We start from the raw sequence: 16,840 nt of genomic DNA, 5'->3' as shown, positions 1-16,840 counted from the left end.
TAGAGGTGGAAGCCCCGACGAGATCCACAGCGGATGCACCTCCGGGAAGGACGAGGAGTGACGCCCGGGAAACGGTGCAGCGCAGGCGGGGAGCCCGACCACCGGAAGCGGAGCCCAAGAAGCCCCGCCACTGAGCACCGCAGCAGTCCCCCCACGGGCAGACAGAGGAGCAACAGGACGGTCCACAGCAGCGTAGCCCAGACACAGGCCCCGTCGACCCCCACCCCGGGGCGCAGAGGGGCGGAGAAGGCACGGAGCACCGTCCGACAGCCGAACAGGCAGGATGCCACGACAGCGCGACCGAGGACAACCGTGCGACGACCGACGGTCCAAAATCACAACGAATTGCGACAGGAGATGAGGGTTTCTCCCATGATGAGAGTAAACCGTAAAAAACCGTAAAACAAACGCTAAAAAGAATAATAGCGGGTGAGCAGCGGCAGCCAGACGCGCCAGCATTCACTCAACCCGCTTTACTCTGTTGTGTGCAACCAGGTCGAAAACGGAAATGAGAATCTTTTCTCAAGACGCTTACTTGGTTAAATCAAATAAGTCATTAAATAATGACACATAAATTGAAGTGAGTCACTTTGTAAGTAAATCTTGAACACCTTCGTAGTCGCACATGGCAGCATGGCCTTCTGGCAAATGTATTTGTTTCAGTCGACCACGTGAGCCCTGGGAAAGTGTCAATTGTTATTAGCTGCTGTCATGATGAGTCTCCGGGTGCGGCAGCGGCACAGCTGTTCTTGGGAAGATAATATGACATCGAAAGGCTTATCATTTGCAATCCTGTCCACCGGGGTGTGGCTTTGACAACTATTGTCTGGCCGCATCAGACCTTCCTGTTTGAAAGATGGCTTGCATGCATTTTGTTTGACATGGCAACCTTCGCTGTTATGCGGTCGCTTTGTGTCGCCTCGTGAATATCAAGTTCTCTGTCTTGCCTTCTCTCCGTTACCTCAGGGCTGTCAAAGAGTGAGGCCATGCTTCTGCCACATGCAAGTAGCAACTGGGGAACAGCTGGCGGCAAATTGGAGGGGACCATTCCACTCTGTTCACAGGGGTGGTCTCGCTGTTTTGGGGTGTGAAATTACTGTCATGGTATATGTTGCAAGTTGCATTTTTTGTTTGTGCGGTACTCGGGAAAGACTTATGCTTAGGCGTCGCAGGAAGCACATACCCTAAGCTCCGTAAAATTAATTCATTGTTGAATTCATTGCTATTGTTCTACCTGGTGCGTTTGCCTTTGGGGAGTCTCTGCAGGAGTTGGCCCACTTGGTAGGTTTGAAAACATGTTCATGTATTTGCAGTTTGAAAGCAATTTGTACCTTGTAATTCCTATTTATTCCCACACTACCACTGGCGTCCTGTGTTCTCGGCTTATCTTGTAAAAAGAAAAGAAAAAAAGAATCCCAACAAAGCAAACGTCTAAGCATCATATTATACTTGTGGTCTTTTTATTTGGTCTTTTGAGCGCGCATGAGACGCATCGACCGCCACACTTTTGCAATGCAAGACTCAATGCTGCCTGAAATAAAAGCGGTTCCAGTGAATCTGTGATAAGACTTCATGTTCAGCCCACAGACTCAGAGTTGCCACAGAGACATGTGTGAGTTTACCGAATGGAATTTGGAGGCATTTAAATATTCTTGTTTATTTAGGGCAACTGTGCCTCCCGGCTACCGTTCGGCGGAGAAGCTTAAATACACCTCCGTTTTTGACTCTTTTTATTTGTCTGGCTTGCCACATGTAGTGAGGAAGGGCAAACTAGAAATACTTCAACCTGCACATTTTGGTGCACTCCCGCACAACAATTCTTAATTCCCGCTGTTGGACACACTGGTCAAAGCGGCGTGTTTCACGTTGAGGAGATGAAGTGATTGTCAGTCCTCCCGACAGGCGGGTGGATATGTTGTGTGTGGCAACATAAATTGGCCAACTCTGCCATCTGAATTCATTTGCATGTTTTGCCCTGGTTGCGTACCAGTTCTGCTGTTAACATGAATGGGGAGCATGCTCATGTACAGGAAATGTTTCAACAGCAGCCCACCTTTGCAGAAGAGCGGCGCTTATCGATTCCTCTGACTGTCACGGAGGTGTATGGGATGGAAAGGACAGCGGAGTGTTCACGCTGACTGCTGTGTTTATTTATTCATGAACAGGCGGATTGTTCTCTCTCTGAGGACTGTTTGCATCGGTTCGGTCTCAGGGTGGCGAAACGTATCCACCGCTTCTCCATCCAGACCGTGTGCAAGTGAGAGTGCGGGAATTCCGAAAGCTGCAGGAAGGGTGGAGTCGAGGTCTCCCCCAGAGAGGCGGGTTCTGTATCGATCGGTTTAGTAAGAGAATCTGCCGGCTTTTAGATGTGCTGCTTAATAAGAGTGGCTCGCTGAAAGTGGGATCACATCAACTAAAACCACCCCAGAGGCTGCCTTTGTCTTGAAGGACTTTTTCACAGCGTACCAAAACATCCGCTTGAAGACGGTTTATACCATTTCACATGAGGACTTTGCCTCGCCCTCTGCGTCGCTGGTGTCGTCTTGGAATTTGCTCTGTCACAGTGCTGTGTTTTTATTCACAAATCAATGCGGTCAGTCCACATGTATGGGTGTCATTTTTACCAATTATTGACCAATTGTTGAAAATGGCTTGCTCTCTTTCACAATGCAATATGAATGATTGAACAAATGTGGTGTTTTGCGGTCTCCTGAAAAGAGATGGCCAAGGATTCCGCCCGATACCAGTGAGATCTTCCCTGCGTGGTCTGGTTTGGTTTTTAGGGCAAGCCAAAATAACAGTTAAGGTTAAATGAGGGCATGGATGACGCACGGTAGGCGTGTAATAGCAAGAATAAAGGTAAATCCTCTCACAAAGTGGACCTTGATGGTTTCCCTTGAAGAGATGAAGGCAGATGTTGCCATAGCAGAAGTTTCATCAGAACTGAATAACAGTTCCTTGTGAAAAGAAATGCACTGACTTGATCGATTTAATATGCCTGACATCAATATCCATCCATTTTCTCTACTGCCTGTCCTCATTAGTTTCGACTGAATGAGACATATACAAGACAAGTCGACAACCATTGACATTCCTTGACCCCGTGGACAAATTAAGAGTCTTCAAATTGCTGTTTTTTTTCAAGTGGGTTTACTATACGTATTGTAGTAGTAGTATACTTAAGTGTTGGATGTGTCCCTTTAATTTAAGAGGCGTGGCCTAGTGAGTGATGTTACAAGTTGGCCGGTTAGTCTGTTTGATAGTGTCTCGGTGTGAGTTGTGGCCGACTCCAGCTCCATATTTATTTATTTATTTTTTTGGGGGGGATGGTGGTGACGGTTTGCCTGTTTGTCCTATTAAATCAACAGCTGAAAATGCATCGGCGACTGTGACCCACTTGAGATGGCATTACATCAATTGCTCCATTTTTTTTGGTTTCACTTCAATTGAGCATCAGTGTATTTGAAGCGAGCTTGTTACTCAAAGTTTGTCTCGCAACACAAAACAAACCAACCAAAAAAATGAAACGGTTGGTTGGCACACTCTGAAGTCAAGGTACCGCTGTATAAGGGTTTCCCAAAAGTCACTACATGTACCCATGGCCCACTGACGGATATCGGAACAGAGTTGCAAAATTGCTTCCTGGTCAGAAATTGTTCTCTCCGCAACCACAGTTCAACACCAGTTTGAGAATCTTTATGGCCGTCACAATGCTCAACTGCGTAGTGCAATCCAGGGCAAGTTTCTTGAAACAGGATATGTTCGTGTCAAACCACGCAGTGGAATGATTCTCACTGGCAGGGGAGAATCCTTCTCTCTGAAAGTTTTCACCTCCTTTTTCAAGTCTTAAAAGAACAGAATAATACAGGGGGATGCAGATCTATGTCAACATAACACCACTGCCCGTCGATGACATCATGTTGGCCTTCTTGAACGTTGAAACCAAATCCACAGCGCCTCTGTTGAATGCAGCCCAGTACAGCACTCAATTTCTCCCCAATTCTTTCAACGCATGATGAGTCATCCATAATTCTTCATCGATAGTGGCCCACATTCTGATCTAGACTGACTCCAGACGCAGCTGCTTATCAAGTCATCACTCAATATTTTACCCGATGAACTATGACTGGGGCCCCAAGGATTTTGAGTAAATTGAATAATACGATTCCAAAGAAAATCTCTGTCCTGAAGGTTCGTCGTTAGCTTTTTTTTCCCCGCATGGACAGATGTTACTGAACTCACACATACCTCTCAGGATAGAAATAAGTTGCGGTGCAATGGCAGAAATGCAGGAAAGAGTCCGCAAAAGACAGAGAATGTCCAAAAATCATTTGACAGTTAAAAAAAGATGTTCCGCAACAGCACATCTACAATCGCTCACACAGAAGGCGAGGCATCGATGTCAGACATTTTAATCTAGCCACCGTCGCTCGGTAGAGTGTACAGTATTGTAATGCCCCCACAACTCACGCAAATAACTCGACAAGCAGACTACAAGCCAGCTAACTTTACATTTTCCTTCATTGACATGTGTGTCACCCAGCAAGCCATGCCCGCCTTTTAAAGCTATCCACATTCAAAGTCCCAGACACTGCAGCACGACGTGAGGATGGTGACCGATAGCGGACACGAAAAATACCCATGGCTCACATTTCCACTGTGTTGCATTTGATAAAGAAAAATCTATTTTTAGCCGACAATTTGAACAATCCATGAGGCATTTTTGATTCTAAAACTATTTAAAAGCTTCACTCCATTCATCCAAGTTTTATGTTCTTCTTCTTGACCCCATTTAAACAATTTTGAGTAGCTCTTCCTATTATGGATTTGTGAAACAAGCATCTGGCATGTCAGGTTAGGTGTCATATGTGTCTTCCCGCAACAGCAGTCTCGTCTATTTGTTCGCCTCTCTTTCAGCATGCAGCACAGCAGCAACATCACACAAACTGCATCTCCAGATCCTGTCGTGAGTTGGTAGTCTTGTCACAATGTAGATATTGTGGTCTCTTTTTTTTTTTTTTTCTGCACGCTACCATAACTGTCAGTCACAGTGGTGAGCCAAAAGCCTGCTTCAGAGGAGCGCTGAGCTATTTTTGGAAGAAGCAGATTGTGTTAAGTCGGAAAGCAAAGTGACACAACTGGGGTGGAGATTTCTTGGAGCCTCAAAACTTTGAAAAATATCTTTATTTAGTACTTCACTCCCATGGCACCTTGCAGATTTGCACCTCACACCTATCAGATAATGGTACTCTGGAAAGCAAACACAACAAAATACCACTGAGCATGCTAAAATCCATGCGTAGGTCACCCTCCTTTTTGTGTGGCACATACAGTCCATGATGACAAATGAGAGTATAATTTGAAGTACCACAAAATTCCAAAAGTGCAAAATATAACACACTCAAGGAAGTGTGTCATATCTCCGACTATTTTTTTTTCAAATGTGTTTTTCATTTTGTTTCTAAATGTATGAATCACACAGAAGAGCTGAGATCCCAAGTGGATTGGCTGCGTTGTGCTGTGCTCGCACTCGCGCAACGAAAGCACCTGCTGTGTTTGTCGCTGCATTAAGTCATTTGATCAATAACAAGATTAGCTCTGTCGACACGGTTGCTGTCACTGAATCTCTGCTAACCCAATTACGGGACCCTGCGATAAACTAATTAGTAGCGTCCTGCACTGTCGTATCAGCACGTTTAGACCAGACGCTCCCCCAGCCCCCAAACACACACACACACACACACACACACACACACACACACACACACACACACACACACACACACACACACGCAAGTGTGCTGCACTGGCAAAATATTGTTCTTTTGCAGTTATATTGAGCCTCTTATGCTGTGTTCAAATTAAATCATGAAATTTGAAAATATCAAATTTATTTTCAAGGCAATCTGTTGCATATTTCAAGTACAAATAATTGCAGTAATTTAGCCTTCATCTGAATTTTTAGAAGAGTTTGAAAGAATATTTTACAAATGTACGCATTCAAGTTTGTGTGTGTATACACACACACACACACACACACACACACACACACACACACACACACACACACACACACACACACACACCCATAAAGGAGGCTTTAAGATATTTATTTCCACTCTCAGTTGAAATTTACTCTAAAATTTAACATGAAACATAGATAATGGACAATACGGATGCACCATTTAGGCCACAAAGGAGTACTAATCTACAATCAAAATCTACTCTCAATCTTCTGAAATGAGTTAAATTACTGTGAATGATGTGTTAGCTTATTTGCTCCAGTTATGCATGTTTCAGCAAAGTAATCAAAGTATCATATCTCATTCAGTGAGCCATTTGCTATGTCACAGTACATGCAGGTCTGTGTGAACATAGACATGCCCATGCTTAACCCAACTTTGTTTAGAGGGCACAAAATCTTTGACACATACTATGATACAGATGCAACACATTTGAACTTAAAAAAAAAACAAAAGACAACCAATAAAATAATGACAGTAATGACTACTAACTGAAGGATGAGGATAAATGTTTCTCTGAAGCTGACATGGTTTCTTGATAGCCAGGTGCCTCGCTTTGACAAGAGGGGAGAGTGCAGCTTCGTAACTCGCTGGGCAGCCGAGCAAAAAGAAACAAAGACACCTGGACAGACTATGTTCGTCGAGTCGATGTTGCAATAGTTGAATTATCCCGCCGGATGTATAAACGTTACACCTCCTTTGTAGTACTGGTTCACTGGTAAACATTTCCAAATAAATGGTTGAACGTAATCGTCGGTACAGTATCCCACAGGGCTGGCTGGAGGAGGGATTCAAAGTCACAACTTCAGATGACATTTCCACTTTGTAAAGCCCTAAGTCCAAGCTGTGGATTATAGCTATTACCAAATTTCAAGGTGGTCCGGGGTTCTCTGGACGGAATTGGGTTCTTCAAACGTAGACTCAGATAAAGGAAGGACAAATGTAAATAGAATTTGCTTGTCATGAAAGTTCAACAAAATCCCAAGCACATACTTTACAAACCGAGACTCTAAGTATCAACCAAAATGCGACTTACATGGAACAAAGAAACAACGAGGCATGAACATGAAGCGCCTAGAGCAGAGGTGTAAAACTCATTTCACATTGTGGGCCACATACGGCCTCGGTGGGCTGGACCATTAAAATGATACCATACTGTGCTATAAATAACCAAAATAAGATGTATTTTCTTTGTTTTGGTCTAAAGAAGCACAAGAACATTCGGAAAATGTTGAAATTGAATGAACATATCTTTTACAAAACATTTTATAAGGCACCTTTGATTTCCTTCGACAAATGTGCAATTTACTTTTATTATTCACATACAGGTATATGCATTGGCTGATCCCTCTGATTGTACAAAGGCCCAAAACGTTTAACAAGTAATTGATATTGAAAAACATAGTAATGCACTTTATTAAGTTTAAACGAGATTTATAAAGAAATGAAATTTTAAACCATTGACCCATGTGCATATAAAATCGAAATTTAATCCTTGCCTACACCTTACCAGCTAAAGAGAGTGCTATTACAGTAAATGTGTAAAGAATAAAGTTTTCAAATGTCCTTGATAGCATCTGCTGTGTTGGGTCTGTCTCAGTGACAGACTGAGACTGCTGTTGTCTTCTACTCTGATCAAAACAGTGTTTCTCCTAGCGGATACTCCATGAATTGCACCTTATTAAAAATATTCATTCCGTGTCTTTTATGCATTTTTTCACTTTTAAATTATCCTGCAGGCCTGATCGAACGTCCTTGGGGACCGGTTCCGCGGGCCGTATGTTTGACACCACTGGCATAGAGAATTCAAGCACTTGGATACAAAGTCGTGAGCAAGGCAAATTTTACGGCAGTGGTAGTCGGCGTGGAATGGCTTTTTAAAGGCAGTAGGTAATGAGGCTAAATTCGTGTAAGATGCAGCTTGTGAGCAAACGCCCACTCTCAAGCTGGAGACGAAGGAAACAAAGCAAACAGGACAGGATCATGGCACTAAAACCCACGTTAACACAATTTTAAAAAATTATGGGTTTTTTTTTTAGCTCTGGATGAAGTCCTGGTCGCTTGGAATAAATTGAAAGTCGTACGCCTCCGTATTTCTGACAGGAAATACGTCATGAGCTGCCGTGCGTGGAGTCCATTACACCTGGTGTGATTAAAACAACCACATAACTTACCATTTTCGTCTGCTAGCTTATTGCTAACACTAAACAGCAACTACAACAAAGGTCACCAACGTGGCACCAGGTAGCCCCCAAGGGTTGCCCGCGGGCCTGTTCCAAAAATAGACCACCAATGATGAAACATTGTGAATTTCTACAAATGTTGTATATGTGATCCATTGTGAAATTGGAGAAATGATTCATACCGTAAGTGATCCTGTGAAAATCTAGACGCTTACATAGATTTATAGAAATACAGTAAAACCTCCGCTGACGAACGCTTAAGCTCACGAACTTTTCGCCTCAAGAACATTAAATTCGCGAGCATATTGTCTCTGCTGACGAACTAGTTTTCGGTGGACGAACCAAACCACGCGGTCGAACAGCGCCACGGTGGCGGCCACGAGAAGCTGACGCACGCTCACGGCGTCCCAGTTCGTCACCCCCTTTCTTTGAGTGCGGACGTGGTTTGTGTTTGATAGACATTTTGGACCATATTGAGTGTACTTTTGCTATTATGGGACCGAAGAAGACCCCACCACAGGCTCGTGTTAAGCCTAAGAAGACATTAAAGAAAATTACGATCGAGCAGAAGAAGGAGATCATTGAAAAACACGAACGAGGTGTGCGTTTGTGTGACTTAGCGTCCCAATACCAGTGCGCTAAGTCTACCAGCCATGTGGCTAAGGGTGTTTCTGTGTTACCTACAGTCCTTATGGAAGGTGACTCTCCTTCCAAACAGTAACTCCCTCCCTCCCTCCTCCTCCCACTCCATTCCATCAAGCCATCAACTACCATCACAAAGGTAAATAAAACGACTTTATTATACAGTACAGTTTATTTCTTTAATTACAATACAATAGCACATTTATTATACATAAAATAAGGTATATTTTTGTGTAGTTTTAAGTCTTATTTAGTAGAAAAGTATGTTTTATGGGGACCTGGGAACGGATTATTCTCATTTTAATGGTTTCTTATGGGAAATAAATGTTCGGAAGACGAACTTTTCGCCTTACACACACTTTCTGGGAACCAATTATGTTCGTGAGCTGAGGTATCACTGTATACTGAAAAAAAGGGTGTGTTGAATTTACTCAGGCGGCACAGAAGTCAACTGGATAGCACGTCCGCCTCACAGTGCAGAGGTGCAGGGTTCGATTCCAGCCCTGGCCGTCCTGTGTGGAGTTTGCATGTTCTCCTCGTGCCTGCGTGGGTTTTCTCCGGGTACTCCAGTTTCCTCCCACATTCCAAAAATATGCATGGCAGATTAATGGAACACTCTAAACCGTCCCGAGGGATGATTGTGAACGTGAATGTTTGTTTGTCTCTGTGTGCCCTGCGGTTGGCTGGCAACCAGTTGAGGGTGTACCCCACCTACTGGCCCGAAGACAGCTGGGAGAGGCTTCAGCACGCCCGTGACCCTTGCTTTGACTCTATGACACTTCCACAGCGTTGGATGCTCTGAGTGGTCCAAAGTAACTCAATTGAAAAAGGAAAAATGTATCTTAATATATTCTCTTAGTTGTTTATTTTTACTTTGCCGCTCCAGAATGCCTTTCACAGACAGGTTCTAGGTCATAAAGAGATTTGAAATAATATATCGTGTTCTCTCTCTCACAAAACCATCATTTAAACAGGGGTGTGTAGACTTTATATCCATTGTTGGTGGACTTGCATGCCGTTCAAAGAAAGGCAGCATGACCCGCCTAACTAGGAGCCTGCGTAGTTGATTGAGCTGAAACCGGCACAGCTCTTTCTCCCGTCTCTGTGTATCTGCGTGTGTATCACAGTTGCAGAGAGCTTGAGCATCATCTCAAACCTGCATGTCGGTTAACATTTTAGAATTCACCCGAGGAAATGTTTTTTTCCATAAGCTGCCGTTGTTGAGGATGACCGGCCTTTCACGGCTGGCTCCAATCGATGGCCTCCCTGACAGAGGCTTGGCGGAGCAGGGGAGCTTCATCGCGTCTGCACAGCCACGATAAGGCTACCCCTTTCAAATGGAAATGCAATAGTGAGTATTAGGCACAGTCATTTGGATAGCACAGCCTGCTCTGAATGTGGTAGCGTAGCAGTTTCGGGGTGTGTCTCTCTTCTGCTTTGTTGTGTAAGTGCTTTGCCTTTGCACGGTGTTTAAGGTTCACGCTGGCCCAAGATGCACTCGTCTTTTGTTTCGTTTTGATGCACAGTTTTGAAGGTAAGCTTGCAAGCGCTGGGAGCCGCCCATCGGAAACCATCGGGGTCTGTAGTGTGGCAAGCTGCAAGACTCGTCATTCTTGACTTCCTCTCTCCTCACCGTGCGTTTCCTAAAAAAGCTTGTGACCAATGCCGTTGTATTCTGGTGTGTTTTTATCAATGTCTGCATGTGTTGGGTGAAAGCACAAGAGAGTGAGTCCCAAATCTTAAGGATGATGCAAGGAGAGCGGTGGAAAATGCTTGTGCAGAGGTGTCGACATATGTAATTGGCTCCTAGCATGTTTCCTCTGGGAAATATGGGCAGCGGCGGCACGAGCTGATAGAAGTGTTACAGACTGTGTCAGTCCTGGATGTGTACTTTTTGTTTGGGTTTTTTTTTTTTTTTTTTTTTTTTTTTGCTTGATGTGTGTCAGAGATGGATGGAAAGAGGTCCAATAAAAGTGCCTGGTTTTGCACATATCGAAACAATCACAATGGAAGTGTGCATGTAGTAGATTCAAGATTGAAGATGTTTCTTGTCATATGTGCAGGAAACGAACATCCATTCATCCATCCATGTTCTAATCCACTTATCCTCACGAGGGTCGCAGGCGTGCTGGAGCCTATCGCAGCTGTCTTCGGGCAGTGGATGGGGGACACCCCGAACTGGTTGCCAGCCAATCGCAGGGCACACACAGACAAACAACCATTTGCGATCACAATCACAATTACGAGTGTTCCATTAACCTGCCATGTATGTTTTTGGAATGTGTGAAGAAACCAGAGTACCTGGAGAAAACCCACGCAGGCAGGGGGGGGGAACACGCAAAGTCCTCACAGGAAGGCCGGAGCCAAAATCAAACACTGCACCTCTGCACTGTGAGGCGGATGTGCCAACCAGTCGACCAATGTGCCGCCCGTAAAAGAACCGACATTAAAAAATACACAATGACATTCTACATACCTGCCTCCACAATAATAAAAAAGAAAAAAAACATTAGGTAAAAAAAAAAAAAGAAAAAACAAGAATAAATGACTGAGCATGACCATAATATAAGCCAAGTTGTGCTGGCCCTCCAGATTAATGTGATACAATAAGTTTCAATTATTATTTCATATTTATTGTGTATTATATTAGCCTTTACAAAACTATTATCTCCGTATAGTGAGCTGTTTTTTTTTTTTTTTTTTTCGGACAGTAAAAGATATCTTGAATAGTTCATGTAACATTCAACGTCCCAACCACTAATACTCAACCGGGAAAACTTGCAGAATGGAGCATCGGAGCCATTATGTAGGACTCCACAATTATGGTCAAGAGAAGAGTCATAATTCTCTTGATCGCTGTTCTAATCATGAGTTCTAATCGCGGTTATTCATGAAATGTTTTTGGTGCTTTCTTTTTTAACCGATAAATCATTCCCATTCATCCGTGCTTTAAACTGATCCTCTGTGCATCCTGAAGAGTTGACCTCTTGGTAAGGCTGCGGGCGTATGATACAAGTCTGGTTCTCTGTCAAGACCACTAGCTGAGTTGTGCTGGTGTTTTAGAAAGTGTTTTTCTCAGTCGCAGTGGACCGAGTAGCAGAGGATGCGCAGCTGGATGTGAGACAAGATCGGCGAGACAGATTCTTCCCATTGCCTCCTTCTGCTGTTTGAACCGCACCTTCCGCTTCATATCGCTTTGACTGCATGTTTATGACAGCTCCTTGTCTCCCCTTACCTGCCTCCTGCTGCTGCACGCTGTGCAATAGCACGGCTTTTTCTTCTTCTGTGATGTTGCCTTGCATTGGAAAGACACGGAACACGTGCAAGACACACCCTGCTCCTTCCCTTAAAGAGGTAAAGTGAGTGCGCCAGAATTCACAATGAATAATTGAGTCATGTGGCTGTGTGCAGAAATAGCAATCTTCCACACAAGTGTGAAAACATCAGTCGCCGACCGAGACCCGGGAACAGCGCAGTCGTGCCGGGCTTTGCGACCACGATATATTGCATTCCTGTGTGTTTGAAACACAATCTCAAGGTTTGAGGATTGTTCGATGGCTTTGAAAAATGTTTTTTTTAATGGCCAAGATGAAATTCCGTCAGGTCGATTGCTGAAAAGACGCCGCTCTAGTTGCTGCTGCTGCTGCTGCTGCTGCAATGAGACTGAGGTCAGCCCGCTTATGTAACTACAATAAAGTCACTGTACAGTGAAGTTACATAAAGTTACTCTGGCTCAATATGCAATTTTCTTGCAGCATTCAAGATTCAATACATTCATTGTTATGTGCATTTAAAAAAAAAAAAACAGTGCAATGAAATTCTCACTCTCATGATTCCCTTGACAAGAATAGAATATAAGGGGGGAAAAATGAATAAAAGAGACTAAAAAGGGACATCAGAAGAAGAACAAGAGCGTTGTGAACCCGAGTTGGGGCGTGAAGTGCAGTGTACATGCGGTCAGATTTCAATCGTCAGTGTGTGAGTGAGTCCTCTGTGTTCAGTTGTATAAAATGATGACATTCAGACACTCCTTGATAAACTAATCCACTGCCCCCTATACCTGTACTGTATTTGAAAGAATTGAGTGGAGGTCAGCTATGTTGAACTTTTTCAGACGTACTTTTTTTACATTCAGTCTTTCACATGGGTTTGTTTTGATTTTTTTTTTTTTTTAAACTGCAACACTGTGAGAGATGTTGCTTTGCGTGGTGGAATTGGTGGCAAAAGGGAGGCGACCCCAAGCGCAGGGAAGCAGCAAGATAAAAACAAAAAGGACACTGGATCAAAAGTCCAAAAATCACCAAAGAAAGTAACTAAAAAAACAAAGGACCAACAAAGCAACCCAACACTGAAGATGATGAGGAAAACATGACGAAAGAAACAAAGATATTGACAATACAACGAAGCTCTCCTGGACAAAACATGAGTGGCTGGAGGGAGCCGATCGGGCGACACAAGGGACAGCACTGATAAGAACAGGTGGAAGTGAAAACCTACCGAGTTAAGATATCAACATGACGAAACATGGAACAAAACTTATTCAAATCTAAACATACAATGCAGATTAGGACACAATGGATTCAAATTGAATCAGTACTTGGGTCCAATCACAAATCTAAACGCTTTTGCGATTGATAATGATGTGGTGAAAAAAAAAATGCATTTTAATTCATTTTAATGGAAAACATGACCTCAATTTATGAATGTTTGAGGTTACAAACCAATTCAATTCGGCACTTGAGTTGCCCACTATATTTTGATTTTATCCTCAGAAATGACACATTTTTTATGTAGTTATAACAACTTTACTGTCACTGATCCTATTTTATTAATATTTTTTGTAGTTTCCCATCTTTAATATGTGTCGTAATAACGACTGACTGTTAACCTTGGGGTGTTGTTTTTCTCGTAATGTCACAACTTTGGCATTATTGTTTTTTTCCCCGGATAGAATGCTTTTATTTTTGTATGATGTCATGTTTTCTAGTGTAATCTGGAGTTTTTTGTAATTTTTTTTTCTTGCAACATTACACCTTTAGGAATACAACCTCTGTTTTTCCATAAATATTTACCCCCACTACTCTCCAATATTTGAATGTTGGTCATAGTAGTGGTAGAGAGCCAAGTGTTTTGGGGAGATGGTACTTGGTGGAAAAAGTGAGCGAACCAGTAAACTATGTGTCATTGGACTGGTTTCCCACTGATTTGTAATCCTTTCATATTTCAAGACATTGTTGACACCTGGGGCCAAAGGCCTGGCCTTCCTGGATGAAAAAGCTGATTGGAAGTTTTTCCTGGAGAGAAAAAGCTGTCATACTACAATTGCAAAACAGTGACCAATTTGAGATTTTCTGTGCAGAGGTCGCACTACTTTTGTCTCTTTCGTGCATTTTGACACGTTACATATGGAATGAGACTTGTTCTAAATGTTAGATCGTCCTCACAGCCAACCCTCGTGACTTAAACTATTAGTAGTGCTTCTGAAGCAATCTGTCTGCTTCTGTCGAGATTACAATGCCGGTTGCTGAGGTGTGAACGTGTCCTGCCTCTTCGAAGCCGAATCCGTAATGGTAACACGATGAAGTTGAGTTGAGGGAGCAAGATCGAAGCAGACTGACACGTAAGCCCACAGCCGAATCCCCCCACCGGCTCCACGTGACAGATCAGTGGCCTTTCCTGACATCGCCCTTCGGTGCAAAGCTTCAGGAAGGCTGATCTGTGAATGAAGCAAAAGAATTGACCGTCATCTTTTAGTTAGCAGGCTACAATTAGATTGACTGCACCATTTTTAATCACAGACAAAACGTCAAACTGGTAACATTGGCGCAGTTTAAAGTAGACGTTTTGTGCCGTTGTGGGCGTGAACACAGCGTTTTGATTCGCCGCCAATCAAAGCAGCTCCTCTCTTGAAATTGGTGCGTGAGAGGCGCAGTCCTTGACGTGGCAAAAGGAGAAACCCATTTGCTGGAGACCACACAGGAGGTCAAAGCGCACAAAGTATGTTCTAAGGAAGCCTGTGAGTATTTTGATTTGATCTGTCTACGTTTTGCTCCACTGTATCTGATGCTTCTGCAGCTGCGATTATTGATGCCAACAATTAGCATGTCAATTGTGTTTTGCATTGTTTGCACCTTAGGCACTCAAAGCGCTTTTAACGCTGTTTCCACATGTACTTACTGTACTGATGATGCAACATCAGGAGCAACTGGGCATTCAAGGACACTTTGACATGGTCTAGAAAACAAATAAGTACACGTCTGCATAACACTGTGTCCTTATTAACTTAAAAAAATAAACAAAAGGAAAAAAATATAGCTCAAGAAAAACCTTATGAGCATTATTTTTTTTTGTCTCTCTCCGCCTTTCTTTTCATCCCTATTAAATATTTTTCCATTGGTGTTTGTTCACTGCACTTGTTGTCTTCTGCTCTGTCTGTGTGTGTGTGTGTGTGTGTGTGTGTGTGTGTGTGTGTGTGTGTGTGTGTGTGTGTGTGTGTGTACGTGTGTACGTGTGTGTAAGTAAGGTCGGTTTAAAAAAATTCAAGTCAACTTGCAAGACAAAGCAAAAAAAAAAATAATAATAATTGAATGTTTCTCAAAAAAACTTCTGTCTGTCACTCATATCTCAAGGTAACACTGTAGAATGTAATTGTATCTTAAGACTGGTTAAGCCCTGAACGGCCTGTTAGTGTGCTGCAGCAGCGGCAGCGGCGGGACGTGAGGTGGGAGCAATCGGATTGGATGTGATGCAAACACATCCAGCTGTTGGCTCTAAATGACGAGAGCCGTGTTACAGGAGGGAGACGGAGGCAGATTAAATGGCAATCCTACTCATACAGCCCACACACACACACACACCCACACACACACACACACACACACACACACACACACACACACACACACACACACACACACACAAGTGCACACCACTTTGGATATTCCAGAGGCTGTCATGTGAAAGGCTGCTGCCATAATAGGTAACAAACCTGGCTTTAGTTCCCAATATGGGCAAGGCTGCCAGGAAGTGTGTGTGTGTGCACACGCGCGCGTGTGTGTTTGTGAGTGTTGGGTCAATGGGAAAACAAGGTGATGATGAGGGGTTGTGGCAGAGCATGAAAGCCAGCAGAAATGGTGTTTCCAAAGATGCAAATTGTGCGAATAAGTGTGTGGTAGGGCTGCACAAATAACTACATTTTAATAGTATTTGCAATTGTCTGCGATATTTCAATTCAGATGATGTGTTAAATTAGAATTACTTTCTCAACAAGTAGTCAGCTGACTACCAGGGGCCAAACACACGGTTAAACAACAAGCAAGTGCACCCTACAGTCTATCGGGTGCCTGAAGCCATTGGGTGGACTGATATGGAGAGAAGAAAATACGACAAAAAATGGAGAAGAGAAGCATTACGGTGAGGAGCTGGACATTTTAAAAGTCTTGTTTTATTTGTATTATTCATCATGTATTCATCCATCCACCCATTTTCTGATCCGCTTAATCCTCACAAGGGTCGCCGGGGCTGCTGGAGCCTATCTCAGCCGTCTTCGAGCAGTAGGCGGGGGACACCCTGAACCAGTTGCCAGCCAATCGCAGGGCATACAGAGACGGACAACCATCCGCGGTCACACTCACACAATTTAGAGTGTTCAATCAGCCTGCCATGTATGTTTTTGGAATGTGGGAGGAAACCGGAGTACCCGGAGAAAACCCACGCAGGCCCGGGGAGAACATGCAAACTCCACACAGGCAGGCCGGTGCTGGAATTAAACCCGGTACCTCTGCACTGTGAGCTCGACACGCTAACCACTGGACCACCGGGCCGCCCATCATGTATTCTTTTCTCAAATATAAATTTGCACCCCAAACTGTTTAGCTATTGTTTGTTGAAAAGTAGTGCAAAGAAAACATCTTTGTTAACACATTCAATGCCAGCCATTAAAAAAAAAAAAAAAAAAAAAAAAAAAGGGCCCCCAAATTTTAAGCTTCTTAC

General features: G+C 43.5%; 1 protein-coding gene across 4 annotated transcripts in view; it reads left to right on the top strand.

Annotated features, from left to right (window-relative positions):
• Window positions 1-16,840, top strand: part of LOC109514968 (uncharacterized) — a 49,306-nt gene that overhangs the window by 6,311 nt on the left and 26,155 nt on the right. The window contains exon 1 of one of the 4 annotated variants that reach the window (XM_019868439.1): window positions 10,278-10,382. The exons of the other annotated variants lie outside the window; for them this stretch is intronic. The gene's annotated coding sequence lies outside the window, so the exon portion shown is untranslated. Of the gene's footprint in view, window positions 1-10,277; window positions 10,383-16,840 lie in introns of those variants that run through there. 4 annotated transcript variants of the gene reach the window in all.

The sequence above is a fragment of the Hippocampus comes genome, unplaced genomic scaffold (assembly GCF_001891065.2).
Source record: "Hippocampus comes isolate QL1 unplaced genomic scaffold, H_comes_QL1_v1.1 scaffold41, whole genome shotgun sequence".
Lineage (NCBI taxonomy): Eukaryota > Metazoa > Chordata > Actinopteri > Syngnathiformes > Syngnathidae > Hippocampus > Hippocampus comes.
Note: the sequence above shows the minus strand (reverse complement) of the source record. Positions and strands in the feature narration are given on the sequence as shown.